The sequence below is a fragment of the Cynocephalus volans genome, chromosome 9 (assembly GCF_027409185.1).
Source record: "Cynocephalus volans isolate mCynVol1 chromosome 9, mCynVol1.pri, whole genome shotgun sequence".
Lineage (NCBI taxonomy): Eukaryota > Metazoa > Chordata > Mammalia > Dermoptera > Cynocephalidae > Cynocephalus > Cynocephalus volans.
In genome coordinates this window covers 58,762,348-58,782,204 of record NC_084468.1, presented here as the reverse complement: position 1 = coordinate 58,782,204, position 19,857 = coordinate 58,762,348, and the positions used below count along the sequence as shown (strand labels likewise).

At 34.9% G+C, this 19,857-nt stretch overlaps 1 pseudogene; it reads left to right on the top strand.

Annotated features, from left to right (window-relative positions):
- The first annotated feature begins 4,623 nt into the window (after positions 1-4,623).
- Positions 4,624-18,592, top strand: LOC134386389 (UDP-glucuronosyltransferase 2B18-like; annotated as a pseudogene).
- Positions 18,593-19,857: the final 1,265 nt, after the last annotated feature.

Here is a 19,857-nt window from a genome sequence, read left to right as displayed (position 1 = left end):
GAGTAAAATCACTTTTATTAGTAGTTTTAGACATCTTATAAAAAGAAAATGACAGTTTCAGTTTAAGTAAATATCAAATCAAAATATTCCCTGAAAGTCAAATGTTCTCCTTGGCAGTATGTAAAGAAACTCAAAGCCAGGACCTAGAGGAAAAGGATTGGACTCTGAGACTTAGGTTAGGGGACAAGACCAAAGATCTTGAGCCCACATATTTCTTTGGGGATTTGGAAGGCAAATAATACTGCTTGGCCTTGATGTACTCCAGGTTCAACAACACCTCTTTCCTAAAAGCTAAAAGTTATATCCTGATGTTTGCCTTTGCCAGTTTACATCATTTCCCCATATATTGCATGGAAAATCAGATATGTAAGGATCCTACCTGACTCCTACTGTAAAATTGAACTATTTAAGAAAGTTTTCTGTTTATGAACTAATTCTCTTTTCCTATGGCTTTTTTGGGGTGGGGGGCAGCTGAACTGTACAGAGACTGAACACTGGTTTTCTTCATTGCCTTGGTTTTGTTATTATTATTAGCATATTCATTACTACAAATCATGATTTTTCTTATGCCTTTTACCTGACCTATTCCTCCCCAAACCCTCTCCCTCCCTGTGGAATATACTAACATTTATAAAGCAAATGTATTTCACAGGGCCTATTCTACAAAGCCCTGTAGTTTCAGGTTTAGCTTAGCCTTTTGAAATTTTGTATAGAAATGTTAACCTTGCAAAAGACAGGAAACTTTCCTCAGGCAAAAGTCTCTGTTATAGATAAAGAGTTGCTGGCTCAAGGACAGATGTCCTTGGTTAACCTAGTGATTGATATGTAAAATACTGGGGAAATTGCTATAGGGAAAAACAGTGTTTGCTAAGATCAAGCTTTTGTTGGTGGATCAACTTAACCCTTGCATTATGGAATGTCACTTTGCTTGTTTCACTGTTATCAGCCTCTATTGTTAAAATATATTTAGCTGTAACTCCACCTATGTTCTTTTCCTGTAACTTCCTGGTCTGGGGAATAAATGTGGAGAGAGAACCCCAGTTTGTTGTTAATTTCCCATGGAAGGAATGCTTCTCTCTTGAGGGTTCTGGGAGATTAACCCCTTCGCAGTCTCTCACTGCTCAGAAGAAATGGGCTTTGAGTAATACTTTGCATCTCAGTCACCCAGGAGAAGAGAGGTGATAAATTCATGTGAGGCAAAGCAACAACTCCCTCCCCCATATCTCTAGTAACCTTAGGTTTCTTCTTTCCTTCTGAAAGTTCAACAAATTACTGTGGTCTTTTTTTCCTTCTCTCTCTTTCTTTCTTAACACTCTCTTTCTTTCTGACTCTCTCTCTCTCTCTCTCTCTCTCTCTCTCTCTCTCTCTCTCTCTCTCTCTCTCTCTCTCTCTCTCTCTCTCTCCCTCCCTCCCCCCTCCTTCCTTCCTTCTTTTTAGCACCCACTTATAAGTGAGAACATGTGGTATTTATCTTCACTTGCCTGGCTTATTTCACTTAACATAATTTTCTCCAGACTCATCCATGTTGCTGCAAATGGCAAAAATTTAATTCTTTTTTATGGCTGAGTAGTATTCCATTGTGTTTATATACCACGTCTTCCTTATCCAGTCATCTGTTGAAGGACATTTATGTTGGTACCATAGCTTGGCTATTATAAATAGAGCTGTGATGAACATGCTGACCATGGGGTTAGGTTTAGGGTTATTGTTAGGGTTAGGAATTAGGTTTAGGTTTAGGTGTTAGGGCATCCCTTTGACATGATGATTTCTATTCCCTTGGGTATATACCCAGTAGTGAGATTGCTGGATCATATGGCAGTTCTGTCTGTGGTAGTTTGAGGAACCTCCATACTGCTTTCCATAGTGGCTGTGCTAATTTACAATCCCACCAATAGGTAGAAGAGTACCCCTTTTCTCACATCCTCTCCAGCATTTGTTATTCATGGTCTTTTTAATAATGGCCAGTCTAATTGGGGTGAGATGTTCAATGTATCTCAATGTGGTTTTGATTTGCATCTCTCTGATGACTAGTGATGCTGAGCATTTTTTCATGTGTTTGTTGGCCAATTGTATGTCTTCCTTTGAAAAATGTTTATTCTCTGCTTTGCCTGTTTTTTTAATGGGATTATTTGTTTTTTTCACTGTATAGTTGTTTGTGTTCTTTGTCTATTCTGGATATTAAACCCTTGTCAGATGTATAGCTTGCAAATATTTTCTCCCATTTTGTTGGTTGTCTTTCCACTCTGTTCATTGTTTCTTTTGCTGTGCAGAAGCTTTTTATTTTGATATAATCCCATTTGCTTATTTTGTTGTTTTTGCTTGCGCTTTTAGGGTCTTATTCATAATGTCTTTGCCCAGTCCTACTTCCTGGAGTGTTTTCCCTATGTTTTCCTTTAGTAACTTTATGGTTTCAGGTCTTATATTTAAGTCTTTAATGCATTTTGAGTTGATTTTGTTATATCATGAGAGGTATAGGTCCAATTTCATTCTTCTGCATATGGATGTCCAGTTTTCTGAGCACCATTTATTGAAGAGGCAGTCTTTTCCCTGATGTATGTTCTTGTTGCCTTTGTCAAAGATCAGTGGCTGTAAATATGTGTGTTGACCCCTGGGTTTTCTATTCTGTTCCATCGGTGTGAGTGTCTGTTTTTATGCCAGTACCATGCTGTTTTGTTTACAATAGCTTTGTAATACAATTTTAAATTGTGTAGTGTTATGCCTCCAACTTTATTTTATAAAACACTACTGAAAGACATTAAAGAGGACACGAAAGGGTATAAAGACATACCATGCTCTTATATGGGAAGAGTTAACATCATGAAAATTTCCATTCTACCCAAAGCAATCTACACATCCAATGAAACCCCCATCCAAATACCAATGACATTCTTCACAGAAATAGAAAAAGCAATCATAACATTCATATGGAATAACAAAAGACCCTGAATAGCAAAGCAATTCATTGCCCTTTAAAAAGATTCACCTGGTTGCTTTTACTGTCATATTCAGCCTTCGATAATGCATGTAAAGTCAGAATTGCAGGTTGTGATTATATAGAAGCAGTACTCTAAAGGAACTTATTCAGTTTTCATGTCTGCAAATATACGTGTACATACAGGTTCACTTCTTTCAAAACAAAACTTAGCATCACTTAATAAGCTTACAAATATGTTGTGAAATTCAATGTGTTTCTTGAAAACAGTTCAAAATAATGATTATTATTCTAAATAACCATACCTAAGATGAGCGTGTCTCATTGTCTCTCTCTCTCTCCTCAGAAATCTGTTGTCCTTCACATGACCCTAATATAAAAATATTAAACCAATTGTCATGGTTTAATAAGATAATCATCATTTTCTTTTTAACCCATGCAAATGATGGTGGGTCATAATCTTTTCCAGAATACATAACAATGCAGAGAACACAAAATCACATAAACCTTATTGAATAAAGGAAAATCAAATTATATTGATTCTCAAGGTCCTCCTAAAAGCAATACAACAGGGAAGCATATTATGATCAAAGTGGTCCAGGTTGAGAAAAACCTAATTGTCTTTATTGGTAAGAAAATCATCACTCAAGTCTCATAACAAATATTTGCCACCCTAAGGCACACATTTATTTTAGAAATAAATTAAAACTTTGATCTAGGGGAATTATAGAAAGAGTTTACAACAGAATTTTACACATAATTTATATAGGTAATTGACACATTTTTAAAGAAAAATAGAATGAATATAGTGTCACAGTAGTTAATATCATTAAATCACTCATATTAACATGAATTAGCTGTTATCAAATCTATCCTGCAACACATGCAACAGGCAAAGGATTGGTATTGATTGTATAGTGGATACAGGTACAAATCACCAACCAAAAAGACAAACAGTCCAATACAGAAAAAGATGAGGATAGGAACAGGTAATTCACAGAAGTAAAATAGCCAATAACATATAAAGGATGAAGGAAGTCACCAGTACTTAAAGAATTGGAAATAAAGTCAATTAATTGTTTTCCTACAGAAAATTGGCCAAATGCAAAAATCTGAGAACACTATTTCTGAGGAAGTATAATAGAGAAACACTTTTTTACATCAAATTTGAACATACTTTTTGACCCTGCAATCTAGGAATCTAGATTCCTAGGAATCTATCATGCAGAAATGGATTAAAAATGGTGGTAATGGATGTGGTTTGGAGGGCTTTAAAAGGTGAGTGAATGAGGTTAGCCTCTCTCTCTGCTCTCTCTGCTTCCACTGTCTTGCAATGTGAGGGGTCAATGCTACCGCCACCACCAGATATGTTCCTTGGACTGTGGATTTCCCAGCCTCAGAAACTGTAAGCAAATAAATCACATTTTCTTATAAATTACCCACTTCAGGTATTTTGACATAAGCAACAGAAATGGACTAAAGCAGAGATATCAAACATAAGTGTATAAACATGGGGTCATTAAATTTTGCTTTTTCCACTTGCCATCTACATGCTCTGAGTTTTCATATAACATATTTAGTTTTATAAGTACAGGCTATATTTTAACTTACTGATTAATTTTCCTTGAAAACAGCATAAGTAATGATAGAAGGGAACAACAATTTTAAAAGAAGCATTGCATTTAACCAGGATGTCTATAAAGTGGATGTCAGTTCTGCTGCTGCTACAGCTGAGTTGTTACTCCAGTTCTGGGAGTTGGGAAAAGGTGCTGGTGTGGCCAATGGAATTGAGCCACTGGATCAACTTAAAGGCAATATTGGATGAGCTTGCCCAGAGGAGTCACAAGGTGAGTATTCTCAGACTTTCATCTTCCGTTTTTCTTGATCTCAACGAACCATCTGGTAGTACACGTGATAATTTTCCTACATCATACACTAGAGATGAATTGGAGGATTTTGTCACACGATGGATCAATAAATGTATATATGATGTGCCAAAAGATACACATTGGACATATTTTTCATTACTGAAAAAAATCCTTTGGAAATATTCTGATTGTTATGAAAATCTCTGTAAAGATGTAGTTTTTGTTGTTTTTTATTTGTTTTTTTAATTTTATTTTGTCCATATACATTGCGGCTGATTATTGTTGCCCATCACCAAAACCTCCCTCCCTCCTCCCTCTCCTCTCTCCCCCCGAACAATGTCCTTTCTGTTTGCTTGTCATATCAACTTCAAGTAATTGTAGTTGTTATAACTTCTCCCCCTCCCCGGTTTTCTTTTTGTGTGCGTGTGTGTGAATTTATATATTAATTTTTAGCTCCCACCAATAAGTGAGAACATGTGGTATTTCTCTTTCTGTGCCTGACTTGTTTCACTTAATATAATTCTCTCAAGGTCCATCCATGTTGTTGCAAATGGCAGTATTTCATTCATTTTTATAGCTGAGTAGTATTCCATTGTGTAGATGTACCACATTTTCCGTATCCACTCATCTGATAATGGACATTTGGGCTGGTTCCAACTCTTGGCTATTGTATAGAGTGCTGCAATGAACACTGGGGAACAGGTATACCTTCGACTTGATGATTTCCATTCCTCTGGGTTTATTCCCAGCAGTGGGATAGCTGGGTCATATGGTAGATCTATCTGCAATTGTTTGAGGAGCCTCCATACCATTTTCCATAGAGGTTGCACCATTTTGCAGTCCCACCAACAATGTATGAGAGTTCCTTTTTCTCCGCAACCTTGCCAGCATTTATCGTTCAGAGTCTTTTGGATTTTAGCCATCCTAACTGGGGTTAGATGGTATCTCAATGTGGTTTTGATTTGCATTTCCCAGATGCTGAGTGATGTTGAGCATTTTTTCATATGTCTGTTGGCCATTTGAAAGCCTGCCCATTTACAATAGCCACCAAAAAAATAAAATACTTAGGAATTGAGTTAACCAAGGAGGTGAAAAATCTCTATAATGAGAACTACAGACCACTGCTGAGAGAAATTAGAGAGGATACAAGAAGATGGAAAGATATCCCATGCTCTTGAATTGGAAGAATCAACATAGTGAAAATGTCCATACTACCCAAAGTGATATACAAATTCAATGCAATCCCCATCAAAATTCCAAAGACATTTTTCTCAGAAATGGAAAGAACTATACACACATTTATATGGAATAATAAAAGACCATGCATAGCCAAAGCAATGCTGAGCAAAAAAAATAAAGCTGGAGGCATAACACTGCCCGACTTTAAGCTATACTACAAAGCTATAATAACCAAAACAGTATGGTACTGGCATAAAAACAGACACACTGATCAATGGAATAGAATAGAGAACCCAGAAATCAACCCACACACTTACTGCCATCTGATCTTTGACAAAGCCACCAAGCCTATTCACTGGGGAAGGGACTGCCTCTTCAGCAAATGGTGCTGGGATAACTGGATATCCATATGCAGGAGAATGAAACTAGAACCATACCTCTCACCGTATACTAAAATCAACTCAAAATGGATTAAGGATTTAAATATACACCCTGAAACAATAAAACTTCTTAAAGAAAACATAGGAGAAACACTTCAGGAAGTAGGACTGGACACAGACTTCATGAATACGACCCCAAAAGCACAGGCAACCAAAGGAAAAATATACAAATGGGATTATATCAAACTAAAAAGCTTCTGCACAGCAAAAGAAACAATTAACAGTGTTAAAAGACAACCAACAGAGTGGGAGAAAATATTTGCAAAATATACATCTGACAAAGGATTAATATCCAGAATATATAAGTAACTCAAACAACTTTACAAGAAAAAAACAAGCAACCCAATTAAAAAATAGGCAAAAGAGCTAAGTAGGCATTTCTCTAAAGATGTAGTTTTGAACAAGCAACTTATAACAAAACTACAAGAATCTTGGTTTGATGTCATTCTTGCAGATGCCATTGGTCCCCACAGTGAGCTTCTGGCTGAGCTACTTCAAATACCATTGTGTGCAGTCACCGTTTCTGTCCTAGTTACACATTGGAAGAGTATGGTGGAGGCCTTCTATTCCCTCCTTTCGATGTACCTATTTTTATGTCAGAATTAAGTAGTCAGGTGACATTCATGGAGAGGGTAAAAAATATGTTATGTGCACTTTATTTTGATTTTTGATTCCAAACATTTAATATGAAGAAGTGGGATCAGTTTCATAGTGAAGTTCTAGGTACGTCATGTTTTTAATCAGTGGTGTGAGGTCCTAACTTTCCTTGCACCCTCGAAGCTGAGCTTGTATAAATATAAAATTAGAGGAATTTGTCCATTATTGGTGAGATGATACAATTAAAATATAAATGACCTAATAATCTCACAAATATTTTAAAAGGCTTACATTAAGGGTCAATTAAAATTCAGTGACCCATAAATAGTACAGAACATTCCAGGAAGTCAGACCACTATAAACTGAAGGACTTAGAATTTCTCTAAGCAATGATATATTTGTTTTACATACTTTTTCTTTTTTTTTTCAGGTTATAGAACATCAGTAGACACCTTCTAATATCTCGAAGAACAAAGATATGCAGATTAAGGAGTTACATATTTCTAGATGACCACGGAGCATTGATGGAATTGTTTTCTCTTGTGTAGATTAGCTTCCTTATCTAAAAATAAAATATTTATTTTCATATTAGCTAAAGGATTCCTTCATAGTTAAGAGATACAGTGTCCTTATCCCAGACTGAAAAACTTATACTTTAAGGCTTCTAATATTTCCACAATCCTTCACTAATTACTCATAAGTTATCCATTTTAAAGGCCTAAAGTCTTGTTGAAGTACGGACATACATGTAATTAGTCTGTGTTTTAATATATTTCTCCATTAAAAAATAAAAGTGAACCTGAACTACGAGTGAACATGAATCGCTATTTGTGTAATTTCTGAAAGTTTTACAGATGCCATTTGCAAATATTTCTGTATAATAAACAAACATTATTAACCTCCTAACATGAACCAAAAGCAGTAGTCAGTACAAGGAATTCAGTCATGCTCTCAAAACCTCATTCACTTTGAAAACCAAAGATCTAGGACCAAATTGCTACATTGTAGAAACTGGATTGAGTAGTTCTGGGAAAGCTGTTTCCATGGGTATGGTACAATTACTTGATTCTTAAACTAAAATAGTTGTTTACATTTGCATCTGTTACTTTTGGAGATTTAGAGAGAAAACAAATGCATGTTTAATTCTATAGTGGCTTGTTTTAATGACTACTTATGATTGTGAATATACTGAGGTCATATTGGAGAAGTAGCCTTCTCTTACTTTCTCTTTGACATGTGTATATATATATTAAATGGATACATGCAATATATAAACAATACATAAATTTTACATGTAAGTTATATTATGCATAAAATAAATATCTTTTTTATCAACATATATACACTTTATACATCATTATCTGCATTATTCCATCTCCTTTTAGAAAATTACATAGTATATTCACATGAAAATTATATCTATACCCTGCTTTTTTTGTTTTCTTCATTCAGGAAGACCCCCCACATTATCTGAAACAATGGGGAGAGCTGAAATAAGAATCATTTGCTCCTAGTGGGGCTTGGAATTACCTCGTCCACTCACCAAATTTTGATTTTGTTGGAGGACTCCATGGCAAACCAACCAAACCTTGGCCTAAGGTAAATTTATTTCTGTTTTCTTTGTTTCGTTTGCTTTGCATTTTTAGTGGGAATGACTCTGCATTCTTCATCAGAGTGTTTGACTCACAGTAAGAGAGATATGGGACATGGGGTAAAGCAACCCAGCAATTAGAAAATCATGTATCTCTACACCATCACAAGTATCTGACTTCAAATATTATTAGAGAAAAAAGAGGTATCTGGGTGACATTGAGAATAGAGTAAATTAAAGTAAGACCTTCATTAGTCAAGACATAAAAAAGTATCAGTCATCCATTCAAACATTATTTATAAAGTGACTAGCACACATGAAAGGTAAGTGCTGTATATACCAAGAAACAAAGTAAGCACAGTTTCTGCCCCCACAAAACCTTAAATTCTATTTGGAAAGAAAGAATAGGAGCAGCTAATACAAATTTTGTGAAAAATATTTTAAAAAGAAAGAATCATAATGCTAAGAGAACATTCAGTAGGAATCACAGAAAGTGAACCAACATCATCAGTAGTAACAATGAGACCTGAATCATGTGCAGGAATAGTTCAAGGGATGAGGGGGAGAGGAAGGCACCAAAGGAAAAGCAGTCAGAGTTGTGAGGAAAGCTCCCAAGTCTCCAAGTTTAGTTAGCAAGAAGTTGAATAAAGAGTCAGATTTGAATGAAGAGGTAATTTGGAACCAGATAATAGGAAGAAGTTTCAAATATCTAATAAGGCTATTGAGGAGTCAAGGAAAATAGTTGAGCTAGGGAGAGATGTAATCAGATTTCCTTTTTAAAAAAATATTCTTCAAGATGTAGTCACTGTATCATAGAGGAGAAAGACTGTGGAAAGAGAGTACATTAAGGAGGCTGCCGTAAGAGTTCAGGCAACAGATGATGGAAAACTAGACTAGAATGTTCATAGACAGAACTATGCCTGATTTTATATAATAGTACCAACCTCATCTTGAGTTATGTGGGAAAAATTGTTAATACAAGTAATACACTTAAAATGTCTTTGGCACTTAGTCAGTGATCCAGAATTAATGTTAACTACTGACATTATTGCTATTTGTGTTGTTATTACTAATACTGTTATTTTCCTAATAAGTGCCAGACACTTTAGATAAAAATCTCATTTAGTAGCAAGTGGTAATAACACAGATTAAGTCTATATTCTCAGGCAAAGTCCTAGAGAGCAGAAATCCTATGACCTTGTTTAAAACCAAATGTATTAGTTTTGGCAATAAGATGTACAAGATGAAATGCTAAACTTTTACTGTGAGAGTACATGCACTTCACCAGTATTCTAGCTTAAAAAGAAGGCCGTTCTTCAAGAATGTAAATGTGTAGCCCCAACAATATTTTCAGCAAAATCCATTGTTAACTTGCTCTTACCCCAGCATTAAATTATTTCTCATTTGAGAACCGAGTTGTAGATTAAAGAGCATAAAAGTAATGGTTTACCTTAATGGAGTAGGTATTTTCGGCCTTATGCCAAGACGATAAGAAACTTCAATAAAGTTCAATTGGGGAAATTGGGTCTTAACATCAAAGCTGTGTGACAGAATGAACACAGAGAAAATGTACATTATGTATATGAGGGGGCTTCAAAAAGTTCATGGAAAGTTTGCATTATCTTTTATTTCTATTTGTCCATAAACTTTCTGAAGTATCCCTGTATACCCCTATACCTGAATGATTTCCTGATTCACATAAAGGGGAAATGTCAGTGTTATAAAAAGGGAGGAAAGAAGAGGAGGAAGTGGAAAACAGGAGAAGGATGAAGAATCACACAAACAATATTTACTTATTATATTATATACTTATTATATCATATAATTATATAGTATATAATATAACATACCTATTATAATACTTCTTATTTGACATTAAAAATACTTTTTCTCCAAAATTACTTGCTTTTCCATTAATTATTAGATGCTCAGATAATCTCTGTACTTTAAAAACTTAAAAGACATCTGGCAAATTGCATCAAGTGTCTTAAAAATTGTTATACTGTCTGGCTATATGATACTCATGTGAAAATATACAGAAAAAATAATCAAGATGTACAAAATCAGTATTTATAGCAGTTATTTATAAAAGTAACCATTGGAAGTAACCTAAATGCCCAACATAAAAAAATGATTAAATAACTTTATACATATGAGTATATCAGACTATTGCAATTGCTTTACTAAAGAATCCTTAATTACACTGTCAGCTGTAATATGTTTCATAGGAAACAGGGGTTTAAAGAAAATAAATACAATAAGATCATATTTCTGTGAGATGTAAAAGGATTACTATTAGGATTATTATTTTCTTTCTTTCTTTTTTTTTCTTTCTTTTTTTTTTTTTTGGTGTATTCTCCCCAGATTTATGCATTTTTATTATTTTTTTTTATATTATTTTGTCAGTATCCAATGTGGTTGGTTATTGTGGCTCATTTCCGAAACCTCCCTCCCTCCTCCCTCTCCCCCCTCCCTCCCAACAATGTCCTTTCTGTTCGCTTGTCGTATCAACTTTAAGGAATTGTAATTGTTGTGTCTTCTTCCCTCCCCCACACCGTTTTTTTGTGTGTGTATTTATTTATTTATTTTTAGCTCCCACAAATAAGTGAGAACATGTGATATTTCTCTTTCTGAGCCTGACTTGTTTCACTTAATATAATTCTCTCTAGGTCCATCCATGTTGTTGCACATGGCAGTATTTCATTCTTTTTTATAGCAGGGTAGTATTCCACTGTGTAGATGTACCACATTTTCCGTATCCACTCATCTGATGATGGGCATTTGGGCTGGTCCCAACTCTTAGCTATTGTAAAGAGTGCTCCAATGAAGGATTACTATTTTCTAAATATATATCATATCATGTACATTCAGTTACATGAACAGAATAAAAACTAGAATAAAAGCATAAAGTGTTAAACTGTGGATATCTCTGGATGAACAGTATGGTTGAATCTTATTTTTTAAAATATTTTTTCATACTTTTTCAAACTTTCATAAAATGAGTTTGTATTATTTTCATAAGGATGTCACAGAATAAGAATGACTAGACCATGTCAGAGATTAATCTGTAAACAGAGTTTATACTTCTATAATATTACAAGAAACCATCTTCTAACGGATGAATGAAGAAAGCATTGAACACAAGCTAGTTTAAATGTTGCCACAGGTCACTGGAATCACACAGAATACACGGATGTCCCATGTGAGTTATAGAAATAGTACAGTGACCTTCATCTTGAAACTGATGTCATCAGGTTAAAATCATACTTTTGAAGAATGTTCTAGATGATATATAGTCAGCACAGTTGAACTTTGGAGAATTTTCCTCTTTTCTTTTTTCTATAAAATCAGTTTTAAAAATAAGCTTTACGGGCTGAGCCCGTGGCGCACTCGGTAGAGTGCTGCGCTGGGAGCGCGGCGACGCTCCCACCGCGGGTTCGGATCCTATATAGGAATGACCGGTGCACTCACTGGCTGAGTGCCGGTCACGAAAAAACGACAAAAAAAATAAAATAAAATAAAAATAAGCTTTACATCCATGATTAATGTTAGAAAGTATACTTTCTATGTTCAAAATGTTTGGTCATTATTTTACAGAGAGAAAAGAACAAATAATAAATATAAGACACAAGGAAGAGCAAAAAAATAGACGAGTACTATATATGATTTTGACAAGATATCAAGGAAACTTTTGGCTCCTCCACATGTCTTTTTTTTTTTTTTTTTTTTTTTTTTTGGTGGGAAAGTACATTAAGCAATATGAAATCGTTCTTGTACAGAAAGTAGTTAAATTTAAAAATTGTCACAGATCAGGAATCACAAGGGAGAATAAATCTTAAATAAATTCAAGCAAACACAGGGAGAGTCGCCAGCAGAGATAAAGAAAGGAGGATGTCTGTCTCCACAGAGCCCATTTCATAGTGACAGAAGAGACATCTGCTCTATGATAGTATTGGGGGACCTGATCACGCCTCTCAGCATTTGGGCAGCAAATCAGCAGGGTAACCACTATTCTTTCAGAGGGAGAAAAGAAATCTAGGGTGATTAGAGGGGGGAGGGGGAGATGAAGAGGGATGGGGTGGGATTGGACAAGGAGCATAAAGAATAATTACAATTTGTAACAATATATATGCTAGCAATATTGATTAGATCAACATATCAATGTTGAACCCCCAAAATATGTATAATCAATTTTGATTCAATAAATTTTTTTTTAAAAAAGAGCCTGGGTACAATAAATTCTATAGTATCTCCCTCTCATTGCTGTATAATGACTCTATTTTATTTCTTGCTTCCGTAAACACAAATACACACACAAACACTTGCACAAATATGCACAGCAGAGGAAATCAATCTTGTATCACACATCTCTTTCCAAAAGAACTGAGTGAAGAGGTCTATTAAAAAACAGGCACTACTGAAAGCAATATAGAGGCTCCTCAAAAATTAAAACTAGAATCACCATATGATCCAGAAATTCAACTTAGGGATATATAGCCATGAGAATGGAAATCAAGATCTCAAAGACATATGTCCACACCCGTGTTCATAACAACACTATTCACAAGAGCTAAACGGTGGAAACAACCCAAGTGTCCATTGAAGGATGAATCAATAAACACTGTGGTATATATGTGCAATGGAATATTACTCAGCCTTAAAAAAATCCCAAAAAACAGGAAATTCTGACACATGCTACAACATAAACCTTCACATTATTATGCTAAGTCAAATAAGCCTGTCACAAAAAAAAACCAAATACTGTATGATACCACTTACATGATGTATCTAAACTAGTCAAATTCATAGAAATAGAAAGTAGGATGGTGATTGCCTGGGGATGGCGGAGAGGAAAATGGAGAGTTGTTTAATGGGTTGAAAGTTTAATGTTGCAAAAAGAAAGTTATGGAGATCGGTAGCATGACAATATGAATATACTTACCACTACTACTTGTACACGTAGAAATGGTTAGGATGGCAAATTTTTTTTTTAAATTTTATTTTGTCGATATACATTGTGGCTGATTATTGCTCCCCATCACCAAAACCTCCCTCCCTTCTCCCTCCCCCCTCCCCCCCAACAATGTCCTTTCTGTTTGCTTGTCGTATCAACTTCAAATAATTGTGGTTGTTATATCTTCTTCCCCCACCCCGGTTTTTGTGTGTGTGTGTGTGAATTTATATATTAATTTTTAGCTCCCACCAATAAGTGAGAACATGTGGTATTTCTCTTTCTGTACCTGACTTGTTTCACTTAATATAATTCTCTCAAGGTCCATCCATGTTGTTGCAAATGGCAGTATTTCATTCGTTTTTATAGCTGAGTAGTATTCCATTGTGTAGATGTACCACATTTTCCGTTAGGATGGCAAATTTTGCACTATGTATGTTTCACCACAGCCACTACTCTAAGTAATTTCTGATAATTTTTTTCTCCTTAGTTTCTTGTAGCAATCTTTTCAATAGTGTTTGCTATGCTGTTGCTCTTTGGTGATAGAGCAAATTCGTTCTTCACAGAAAATGGAAGACATTGTCCAGATCTCTGAAGGAAATGGTGTTGTGTGTTTACTCAGGTCAATGTTTCCTGACATAACAGAAGACAGGGCCAAAGTGATTGCATCACACCTTGCCCAGGTTCCACAGAAGATTAGATAAAGTGCCTTAATGGTGCACAACTATTAAATGAGTCTGTTAAACTCTGTAAAGTGTCTGATTACAGAAAAGTCCTATGTGGAGGTAAACTGTTATCATAGCTCCAATTATCTCAGATAGTTTAAACACAAAAATACTGTCAGATGCTAAAATAGAACAGAGGGTGTTTTTCATTGATAATAACTTTGGCTTTAACATTGTGATCAGGAAGAAATACATTTAAGAGATGCAGGTGAAGTTGTTGGAGTGATCAGGTCCTAAAGCCATGTTGGGACCTAAAACCACCTGGGCTTCATCACAATTGCATTCAACCTAATTGAACTCAGTCTAAGTACAGGAAATGTGACCTCAGTCTTTTAATAGTTCTCATTATTTAACCTCTCTTGTCTTATTTCCTTATCTGTCATGTGGAAGCATTTAACTAGGAGATCTCTTAACCTATTTAGAAATCTAAAATGTTATAATTTGAAATCCGAGTCTTCATAGAATAAGATATTTTCTTTGCCTAACAGGTTTTATGGAGATATAATGGCAAGAAACCAGACACCACAGGACTCAATACCTGGCTGTACAATTGGATCCCCCAGAATAACCTTCTTGGTAAGAATCTGGAGAACAAACACTTAAAACATGAGTAACAGCAAATTAGAGTGATAATAATTCAACAGAAACCAACTGATTAACCATCCATTATTGAAAAACTCAAGAATAAAACCTTCTTTATATTTATTCTCCAGTCCTAAGAAAAAAAGAATAAACTATAACAGTTGGTATTTTATTATACATAGTCACATTCTTTATGACTAGAAACAAAGTATCTTTATTTCAATCATAGTTACAATCTCACAGAGAATTTTTTTGAAAATTTCCTGTGTAGTCTCTCCCTGTCTCTTATTTCTATCATTTCACCTACTCTTTTCTGTACTGGAGAAGTATTTCAAATGCTACTGATAAATAATGCTCTTATTTTATTACAAGTTACTCTGGATTTCCTATGGGAACAAATCCACAATCTTTATAATGAAATCATAGCACATTTCAGGATGAAGGGTGGCCTGTCCTTCCTTTGATTGCAGCACCAACTCTATCCCACTTCCTGATTTCTTAGAGATTGACATATCAGACTCAGTCACTTCACTATTTCTCTAACAGAACACATTCTTACGTGAACTGTGCCTTTTCTTGGGGAGCAGGGGGAACATGCAGTTTCTTTTATCCGCAATGGGCAATTTTATTTGTCCACTCAGCAATCTTGTATTCATTGTCCAAGTCTCTAGTCACACACCCTCTTCCACGAAGCCTTCACTTACTTCCTCAGTGGACTTAGCAGCTTCTTCCTCTGCGATAAGAAAGCAATTTCAGAGCAGTTCGATGGGTGTAATAATCTTTCATTTACAAAATACAGACCCTTTCAGTGCCTTATACTGTGCATTTCTTATTTTATTGCTAATAATTATAATTAATAATTTTACTGAGTATCACCCAATTCTAGGTCATACAAAAAACAAAACTTTTATAACTTGTGGTGGGGCCAATGGCATCTATGAGGGGATCACCGTAGGAGCCCTATGGTGGGCATTTCTTTGTTTGGGGAACAAGCTGATAACGTGGCTCACATGAAGGCCAAGGGAGCAGCTGTTAGATTGGACTTCAGAATAATGTCAACTACAGATTTGCTCAATGCATTGAAGACAGTCATCAATGACACTTCACAACTTGCATATATTTGTGTATGTGTATATGTATGTGCGTGTGTGTGTGTGTGTATATATACACACACACACACACACTACATAGTAGGTATAGATACATTTCCACATGAAGGTCAAGATGGCAGCAGTGAGTCTGAACATAAACACAGTGAAGAGTACAGATTCGCTTGACGCTTAAAGACAATCAGTGATAACCCGTTGTGAGGGTCCCAATAATTTTTTTTTTTTTTTTTGGCTGTTTTGGTGGAAAAATTTGTCAGAGGTTTAAGGATGTGTACAAATTTTGAAATAGCCAATAAGTAGAATGAGAATAGTTGCAGATGGTAACAGAAAGATTACAAGGAAGCATGAAGAACAAAGTTGAAGCAGGGAACATAGATGCTACAATAGTCATAAACTATCTTTCAGTTATGACTTTCTTATAGCATAAGAACTCATCACTTTTCTGAATAATTTTTATTGTGTATATTTCACAACATGATGTTATAGGATACATATAGATAGTAAAAAGGTTACTATAGTGAAGCAAGTTAACACATCCATCACCTCACATATTTACTCACATTCTTGTTTATTTAAACTCTTTTAAAATGGTTTATTTTCATAAATCAGCATGTCATAATCAGTGTCTACTTCCCATAAAATTTAACACTTCCTACGTTTTCTATGCTAATATTTTGACCCCACAAATGGTAAACAGTTAGGGTTTTCAAATTTACCCAATTAAAACTATTGAAAAAAGAAGATACAACTGTATATGTGTCCATATTCTTAATTCTTCTGGTTGTAGTTGTTTTAGTCAAGTTTGGAAGAATTATAAAGTCAAAAAGTAATTGACTTTAAATAAGTAACTTGAAATATTCCTTTTTCAATGCCAAAATTTCTGAAACCAGAAACATTTGATTTCCAAATTATTTCAGTACATACATTAATTTCAGTTATGCTGTTACTGTTGTATTCTTATCAATAATATTATGTATATATTTCCCACTTTTATTTCATAGTGACTTTAAAAGTACAGTAAACATTTACATTTTAAAAAGTTATTTTAATTTTAGCAAAGCTATTGTTTATCCTAATGAGCACCATGAAAAGCATATTTTTTAATTTTTTTGAAAAGGAATATATCTTTCATTTATTGATTTACTTTGAAAATACGTCTCTCTAGTATAGAAGCCTTTCTACATTTTTTTTAATTTTTAATAAATGTAATGCTGGTATTAAAAACAGGATAATTTTTCTATTAGCTGATATATATCAAGTGTGTATGATAGGACATGCATTGTATTACTTCTTTGAATGTATTATATAACTTTTCATTACAGTCTTTCCCTATTGTATTACAAAAACATATCAGGATTAGTGCCCTCCTCTGAAAAACTCAGTTCTCGCACTATGCTTTTTAAAATAACAGGGAGATAAGTTACCCCCATTGCCATTGCTATAGTGCCATTCTATAGCACTTTGTGCTTTAGAGTTCATAAGCTGTACCCCACATGCACCCTTCTTCCTTGTCTATTAGTACGTAATTATTTCAACACTAGAAACAAATGCAACTGCAATGCCTCAAAGTAAAATATTGAGCACTCTCCAGATTCTAAAATCACAATACTAAAAAGAAAAGCAAGATTATAATAGCAAACATTGGGAGTCTACTATATGATAAGAGTAATTCTAAGTATTCTAAAAATCAATATATTATTGCTCATAATAATCAAATAGGAAGAAGCCATCCCTATTTATTCCATTTAACAGTGAGAAACTAGGAACAGAGAAATTTTTAGAAGGACAACAAGTGTTGAAGTAAGAATTCAACCAAGGCAATCCACTATCGTACCTTCAAACATTAATTCACTGACATAATGTCAATACCAATTTCTGATCAATACCAACCCCTGATCAGCTTTGCCCAGATATACAGATACGTAACAGAACCTTGACACGTACTTGCCTCTTACCTCTGGATTTTGATGCTGTTTTGAACCTCATACACCAAGTCCATTAACAATTGCGTACTGGATAATTCAAGCTCGGCACTCTCAAAAGTTTTTTTTTTTTTTTTTTTTTTTTTTGCCTTTGGGACATAACTGATTCCAATCACTAGGTTAAAAATACTTGTTGACTCCCAGTTTCTCTCTTCACATGTTGAAATCCTGTGCATCTCACAAATTCTAGCCTATAAACTAAGATCTTTACAGCCATCAATGAAGAAAACAATCTATTATTCTTTCACTTTCATGTGACACTCATTTTTAACATCTGCATGAAAATTTGACATGTTTATCTTTTCTAGTTCACTCTTAAGGTTGAAGTGTTGATGTCTGTTTGATTTTCATTCAGCTCTAAAGAGAATGTTACATGGTTATCTACTGTTCGTCATGAACAGCCTGTGAAGCTCCTGGAACAAGCCGTCTTCTGCATCAAGTTTTTCACATGCCACAAAGGAACCAAGCACCTGCGGCCAGCTTCCCACGACCTTTCCTGGTTCTAGTACTACTCTTTAGATGTGATTGGGTTCCTACCTGGCCTGTGTAGTAATTATTACTTTCCTTGTTAGAAAATGTTGCTTATTTGGTTATCAAAAGTTTGCTAGGACAGGAAAGGGGAGAAAGAGGGAGTAGAGTTCTTTGAAAGCTAAGGCTAGTGGTCGTGATGGGTGAGGCCATTCCATTTAATTCAACCACTATGGATCAAGCTGTGGTAAGATTCTCCTCATTTTACAAGAACTGCGCCTTCCAGATTTCCCCAGGAATTTTACTCTTGCTTAACATTAAGCAAATAAGTCTGCTCAAAAAAGTCTACTGTAATGCTGACTTATGCATAATTTCATAACTTATAAAAATGAGACTCACTGGAACCTCAGCCTGTTGATTTGAGAAGAGCAAGACGCCTGATGCTTTTCCTGTGCACTTTAAGAAATATCTTCTATATTAATGAAATGCAATCAAACGAAATATTTGTGTTCCTTTCAAAGAAAACCAGAGCCAGATCCTTGTTAAAGCTGGCAAGACAGATTTTATTCTAACTACTGAAGCAGAGGATAGAGACTTCAGTATAAACTTAACCCAACTTCAACTAAGACAAAGGTGACTGAGGTTTTTAAAGGGAAAACAGTTAAAGAATGAAAATAGAATATGGATAGTGAAAAAGAGGGAACCAAAAACAGGCTAGTTGACTACTGGAAATGGAAAATTACAAAAGGAGAAAGTGGAAAATAACTGAAAATGGTCTGACAAGGTAGGTTAGACAATGTACATTTTGCAGTTTGGCAGGATCATGTTTTCTTGAGCTAACAGACTCAGCATGGATATTGGGGTCACCTTTAGAGACACTACTCTTGACCTAGTTCAGATAAGATCTGTACTAAACTTGGTCAAGTCTCTTAGCATGGTGTTTAGGCAAGTCCTTTGTGCTGCATGAAAGTTTCCAGCTCAGATCCATCATGAAATACAAAATATTTTTACATGGAATTTTTCTTCGTTTCAAAAATTCTACATGGTCCTAAACTGGCTTCCTACCTAAAACTACACAACCTGGCCAAATCTTTGGTTAGAAATACAAAAGATATTTTCCTCACAAGGCCTTGAATATGCTTAAATTACTATTTTCACTTTACCGAATGACTCTTTGTAATTGGAAAGTAAAACACAAAATAAAAGGAGACGAGTTTTCTTTGGTTAGGAATGACAGGTAGGACCCAACAAGTTTAATTCAGTCTCTCTAAATTAGAATATTAGATTTCTCTCCTCCTGTAAAGAGATCTCTCATTTCCTGGCCTTTCTTTGTCATGTCAGATACTTCCAACTACTTTAACACCTGGGATACTGAGGATATGAAAACTACACAACACGTAGAAACATAAATTTCAGGTGGAATAAAGAGCCAA